The sequence below is a fragment of the Orycteropus afer genome, unplaced genomic scaffold (assembly GCF_000298275.1).
Source record: "Orycteropus afer afer isolate SDZICR_OR568_19922 unplaced genomic scaffold, OryAfe1.0 scaffold00065, whole genome shotgun sequence".
NCBI lineage: Eukaryota > Metazoa > Chordata > Mammalia > Tubulidentata > Orycteropodidae > Orycteropus > Orycteropus afer.
Genome location: NW_006921652.1, coordinates 10,215,613 through 10,222,949, shown reverse-complemented (window position 1 = coordinate 10,222,949; position 7,337 = coordinate 10,215,613).

Here is a 7,337-nt window from a genome sequence, read left to right as displayed (position 1 = left end):
GGCAAAAGTCTACAGCTCAGCCCACCTTTCTCTTCACCTTCTCCGTTTGTTCCCCAGCCACCGTGCACAGTCCTCCATGCAGTCCCTGGCTAGCAGGGTGATTTTTAAGTTAATTCTTAAGTCCTACCACCACAGGAATCTGCGAGAGCACTGTCTCTTTAAATATCCAAAATAGTCAAGCACTTTTTAAACCTACAAAATGGCGGCACCCTCTGGATTGGCACAAGTCCACAGCTCAGCCCACTTTTCTCTTCACCTTCTCCGTTTGTTCCCCAGCCACTGTGCACAGTCTTCCGTGCAATCCCTGGCTAGCAAGATGATTTTTGGGTTAATTCTTAGGTCCTACCACCACTCGGGAATTTCCAAACCCTGTCGTCTGTGCCATCAGCGTAGCTCAGGCCGCTGCCAGACTGCAGCTCCATGTGTCTCCTTTTTTGGTACTTTCACGCAGATTCTTCTGCTATTTGGGGTTTAGTCCACTTTTGTATCCTTCCCTTCAAGGCTCAGGGGTCTAAGATTATCTCTGTGTCTGTGTTAATTGGTTTCCCTTTTCTTTGTTGAAGAGCATCTGTGCAGTCCTTCTGCCTAGTCCGCCATCTTGCCGGAACTCTAGTGTCAACTTTTAGAAGAGTTTGTTAGAATTCTCCAGTGAAGTTGTTTGGGCTGGGACTTATTTTGTTGGAAGTTTTTTTCATGACCTGTTCAATATCTTCTTTTGTTATGGGTCTGTTCAAATTTTCTACCTCAGTCTGTTAGTTTAGGTAAATAGTGAGTTTCTAGAAATCTGTCCATTTCTACCAAGTGTTCAAATTTATTAGAGTACAATTCTTCTTGGGAGCTTTGGTGGCGTAGTCCTAAGGCATTTGACTGCTAACCGGAAGGGTGGTGGTTCAAACCCACCAGCCATTCCTCAGAAGGAAGATTGGGCAATCTTCTTCCATAGTGATACTGCCTCAGAAACCCAAAGAGGGGTATTCTGATATTATCCTTTTTATTTTGATTTGTTCTGTTATGATATCACCCATTTCATTTCTTATTCATGTAAACCCAAAGAGGGGTATTCTGATATTATCCTTTTTATTTTTATTGGTTCTGTTATGATATCACCCATTTCATTTCTTATTCATGTCATTTGCATTTTCTCTTTCTTGCCCTTTGTTGGATTCACCAGTTGTTTGCCAATTTTATTAATCTTTTCAGAAAACCAAGTGCTAGTCTTGTTGATTCTTTCTATTGTTTTTGTTTCCTTTATTTCTGCTCAAATATTTATTATTTGTTTTCTTCTGCTGACTCTAGGCTTTTTGCTGCTCTTTTTCTAATTGTTGGAGATGTTGTGTTAAGGAGTTGATTTTGGCTCTTGCCTCTTTTTTGATATGTGTATTTATTGTTATAAACTGTCCTCTCATCCCTGCTTTTGCTGTATTCCAAAGATTTTGGTATGTTGTGTTTTTATTCTCATTTGATTAAAGGAATTTATTTATTTCATTTTTATTTCTTCTATTACCCAGTAGTTTTTAGTAGGGTGTTATTCAGTTTCCATGTATTTTCTTTTTACCCTTGATCTTTCTGCTTTTGATTTCTAATTTTGTAGCATTGTGATGTAAGAAGAGGCTTTGCAGTATTTTTAGACACTCTAAATGTTTCACATTCACTGGGAGGGTGTGAGGTCCAAGGGGAATATTGCATCTTTTTGGTCATCAGCCATTAGTATTGTTACCTGTGCAGTACTTGGCAAATGGAGCCAATTATCAGGTTGCTGCCCAGATCAGAATGCTGCTTGCAAATGTAGAAATGATTAGGCCATGAGGCCAACCAATAGTTCACAGCTCCATTTGTCTCCTTATTTGTGGTTTTCTTTCAGTTTCTTGTAATCCAAAAACTCCAAACTCATTGTCGTTGAATCAATTCCAAGTTATATCAACCCCCAATGGGTTTCTGAGGCAGTAAATCTTTATGGAAGTAAATTGTCCCATCTTCCTTCTGCGGAGTGGCTGATGGGTTTGAACCACCAACCTTCTAGTTAGCAGTCAAATGTTTTAGGCACTACACCACCAGAGCTCCTCGTTTCCTCTACTAGTTGGTATTAAATCCAGTTCTTAATCCTTCCCTTTGACTCTCAGTGTTCCAAGATTACCTTCTGTGTCTGTTTCAACTGATTTCTCATTTCTTTGTTGTAGAGGACTGTGTACCTTATCTGCCTATTTCACCATCTTGCCAGAAGTCCCACACCTTATTTATTTTTCTTTTGTTATTGTATAGGTAAACTCTCCAGAGCAATACTGACCAGTAGCAGTAAGAGAAGACATTATTATCTTGTTCCTGACATTAATTGCTTATTTCTAGTTTTGCACTATTTATTATGTTGATTGTTGTTCATTTCTGATCATCACTTTTTATAAAGTAAAGGAAATTTCCTCCAATTCCAATTTAACAAGATTTATTTTTTACATTATGGATTTTGAATGTATTAAATATTTTTTCAGTATGTATCAAAATAGCAATAAAAACCTTTATCTTTTTATCTGTTAACATAATAAATCACATTAATAATTTCCCAATGATCAGGTATCTCCCCCCCCCCCCTTTTTTAAATAGAAACCTATTTGGAGGATTTGATTTCCTGATAGTTTATTCATTGATTTTTGCATCTATAGCCATAAGTGAGACAGATTTCTTGTTTTTCTTTGTACATGCTTCTGTTCTTTGTTTTAGGGTTTTGCCAGCTTTGTATCATCAGGAGCCAATATTAAATAACATCTTACTTTTTTTTTTTTTTAGTTTATCAAGATTTTCTTTGTGCTCTAGATAGAGTTGCTAAGGAGCTCTGGCTGTGTAGTGTCTAAGGCATTTGACTGGTAACCAGAAGGCTAGTGGTTCAAACCCACCAGCCTCTCCTTGGAAGGAAGATTGGGCAATCTACTTCTGTAGTGATACTGCCTTGGAAACCCAAGGAGGGGTTACTATAAGTTGGATCCGACTCTACAGCAGTGAGTTTGGGTTTTATAGAGTTGCTATGAGTTGGAGTCAACTTGATGGCAACAGGTATGGGTATATGTACCGGGCATAGCTGTAGCCCCCTCAGATGGCTCCCAGACTCCATCTTGTTTCACCAAGTGCCAAATAATGCAAAGTCATCCTGCCCCTTCTCTTCTTCCCCCTCTCAGGCCACATTCCTTAGTGAATAGCAGTATCTTATCGCAAGCACATACCACTGGACCTCACCACGGGCCCCCTACCAGGGTCAGGTGCCACTAAGCCTGAAACCAGGCATATCGCCCCTATTGATATTTCCTCAAACAGAGGTATAAATATCTCTGGGGAAAGAAGGGGGTTTAGAGGACTTAGAAACTGACCAGTCAGCCACTGCTGGACGTATTGTTACTTTTCTCGTAAGCACCCTCCCTGCTTTTGGAATAAAACTCTTTCATGTCTCTGAGAATACCTCTGGTGCAGTTTTTCAGTCTCTCTAACCCTACCATTGCAAGCCTTTTGCAGGTCCAGGTTACAATCTAAACCAAATCAAATTCACTGCTGTCAAGTTGGGTCCAACTCATAGCGACCCCTCTTTGGGTTTCTGAGGCAGTATCACTATGGAAGTAGATTGTCCAATCTTCCTTCTGGGAATGGCTGGTAGGTTTGAACCATCAGCCTTCTGGTTTGCAGTCAGATGCTTTAGGCGCTACACCACCATATACTTACTTTTTAGAAATATTTCACAGACATATTCATTAGATTGGGTTTGTAATTTTTGTTATTCAACTATTTTATATTCTCATTTATATTTTGTCTACTCAATCAACCAGTTTCTCTGAAAAGATTTTTAACTCTACTCTCTTTATCGTTTTGTCATTTTCCTCCTTGCATTTCTAATAGCATTTGCTTTATATATTACACTGTTAGTTTAATGTCTACAGACATATAAACTTTATATCTACTTGAGTAATTCTATTTTTTGTCATTATTTATTTATTCAAAGAATATTTATTGTGCCTCTACCAGGGCTTTGAGGAGCTCTGGTAGCGTAGTGCCTAAGGCATTTGACTGTTAACCAGAAGGCTGGAGGTTCAAACCCACCAGCCACTCCTCAGAAGGAAAGTTGAACAATCTACTTCTGCAATGATACCGCCTTGGAAACCCAAGGAGGGGTCTCTATCAGTCAGATCCCACTCTCCCACTGGACAGCAGTGGGTTTGGGACCAGGGCTTGGAACCATTTCATTGCAGTTTGATCCCTGCTGAGAATTTGCCTTTCCACCTCAGACATGCTGAATCAGAATTTACATTTAACAAGATCCCCAGGTGATTCTTATGTAGAAAGGTATATTCTCAGCAGGGGTCCAAACTGGAATGAACTGGTTTGAAGTCCAGACCTCTACTATGTATCAAGTACTCCTCTAACTCACTGCTGTCCAGTCGAATCCGACTCATAGCGACCCCTCCTTGGGTTTCCAAGGTGGTATCACTATAGAAATAGATTGTCCAACCTGCCTTCCGAGGAGTGGCTGGTGGGTCTGAACCTCCAGGCTTCTGGTTAGCAGTCAAATGCCTTAGGCACTACCGTCTTAGGATTTCAACAGCAAACCAAACAGATAAAATGCCCAGCCTTCATGAAGCCAGTGTTCCAGTAGGGAGGAGAGGTAGTTGGGACACCTAGATGCTTCATGTAGCCACAGGAAGGAGGCTTGTGGTACTAGAAACTTGGGGTAGCAATAGTCTGGAGTAGCAGGCAGCTGTTCATCATCAGTCCAACCAATCATGGCCTGGAGATAAGGGAGAGGTGGTGGAACAAGGACAGTTAAACAAGAATGACTCCCACCTGCTGACTTTCTAGGGCCAATTCTCAGAGGAGGTTCTGAAAGTGGTGGTTTTCCAAGAGAAAGTCAGTGAGGCAGAGGAATTAAGTTCTCTACAGACTGACGGGAGCCATCTGGGGAAGCAGAGTGAAGCCCTCAGATAACCTGGCAGGAAGTGGTCAGCTTGTTGCTGTGAAGTGCCTGCCTTACCCTGCTTCCTCTGTGGGAATGACTGCCACTCTCTGTGACCTTGGATTGCTTTGGTGGTGATAGGTCACAGCTTTGACTGTGACAGATAATTGCCACAACATGGGATGTGCTGTTAACAGCTTGGTGCTCATAGCCTTTTCTTCCAAAGCCATGATTTTCAGTCTTTGTTGATATGAAGACCCAACCTGACAGAAGCACCTTGTGATTTAGGAGACAGCTTCATTCTAGCAGAGGAAAAAGAAGGCATAGACCTGTCAGTTGACATGAAATGACCTCAAGGCCTGACTTTTCAGAGGTATGGAGCAGCTTCTAAGTCAACAGAGTAAAGGAAATTTACTTTACTTTCTGGAGGAAGTTATGTAACATTCAGGAGGAAGAACAAATAGCATTTTGAGGATGAGGGAAGTCATTAGGTTAGAGGAAAATGTGCATGTGCTTTTATAGTCAGCAACTTCTCATATCCTTAGCCCTCAGCATTCTAGAATTCTTACATCTACTGTCCTTATACTCAAATCTGGGTCTGGGCAAGTTCTAGGCAGCCTAGGAAACTGAAGTGTCCCTTCTCCTATATGTCTATATCATGAAGGGTATAGAAGGACCCTCTCCCTTTTGTATTGCTGTCTTAAATAGCCAGGGCTGGTCGTACCTCTGCTGCTAGCAATTCCTGGAGCTCTGGTAGCATAGTGGCTAAGGCACTTGACTACTAACCAGAAGGCTGGTGGTTCAAACCCACCAGTCACTCCTTGGAAGGAAGATGGGGCAATCTACTTCCGTAGTGATACTGCCTCGGAAACCCAAGGAGGGGTCGCTATGAGTCAGGTCCGACTCGATGGCATATAACAACAAGAAGCTCCAAGCCAACAAACTTCACCCCCAATGAAGCCCCATGCACCAGTAAGGAGGCCTGGGATGCTCTTGGGAGCTGGGAGGGTCCATGTGATTTAGGATAGAAGAGGGTCCTGGCATGTAGGCCTCGGGAGGGAGGTCATTCCAGCTTACTTCTGCAGAACAAGGCCCCAAACAGCAGGATGTCCACAGCATAGCTTTGTCTCTCGGCTTCCCCTACTCTCCACAGCTCAGTCTGAGCCCCTCTGCCACTTGAATCTCTACCAAAGCCGTGCTTTTGTTGCATTCTTGCCCTTAGATCTGACAAGCATTTTCTACTCCACTGGTGTAGGACTCAGGGCTGGAATTCCGGGCCTTCTTCAAGGTGGTGCCATACGTCTTTCATCACATCTCTTCTATGAGGTCACGGAAACTGAGCCACAAACCTCATATCCCCTCAACCATCTCTGATCTCAGCTTCTGCAATGTTGCCAGGCCATCTCTTTGGGATTTATCTGTACAATAAATAGCCTTCTGGACTTTCTATCTGGTTCATAAATCTTCATAGCTATTGTAACTGTCACATATAGTAAGGTGGGGTTCTGTGAAGCAAGAGTGATGAGTGACTGTTGATTCAGGCTCTATCTGAGTCCCATCCCAGCTTTGCCCAGTACTATCTGGGAAAGCTGGTTACTTGACCATTGTGTCTCAGTATTCTTTTCTATGAAATGGGGATAATTATCATATCTCCCTCTTGGCACAGTTGTAAGGATTAAGAGAATTAATGTATATGAGGCATCTAGGACAGTGCCTGGCACGTCCTTCCCACTATACGGCTGTTAGTTGTTACCCTGACCCTGATGGTCTAATTGACTCCTTGCCACAACTCTCTGTTATAACCTCTATTCTGTAGCCCCAAACCAAACCTGTCGAGCCAGTTCTGACTCCTAGTGACCCCATGTGTGTCAGAGTAGAACTACTCCACAACATTTTCATTGGCTGTAATTGTAGGGAAATAGACATCCAGGCAATATCACTGGATGGATTCAAACTTCTGATCTTTTAGTTAGTAGCCATGCTCAAACTGTTTGTGCCACAAAGGGCACTTTCTGCAGCCCTGTTGTGCTATCACCCCTGCTTATGCCTCTGCTCCTCTGCGAGGCCTCTGCAGTGCATGATGCTCCCAGCTTCCATCTGCCTCTTACAGGAGCTGCCAGGTGTCTATCTGGGTCTTGCCAGGGCAAGACTGGATGCTGAAGCAGTACAGCACAAATGAGAAGGTCTTGAGCTGAGAGTCTCTGAAAGGAAATGACCTTTTGTGGTTTCCTGGAGATGAAGACCAACAGAATGCCTCTGAGTCTTTTTTTTTCTCCTCTGTTCTTTGTGAAGTACTTTTGACCCACTACGAACCCCACTGGTAGCATAGTGCCTAAAGCACTTGACTGCTAACCAGAAGGCTGGCGGTTCAAACCCACCAGCCACTCCTCGGAAGGAAGATGGGGCAATCTAC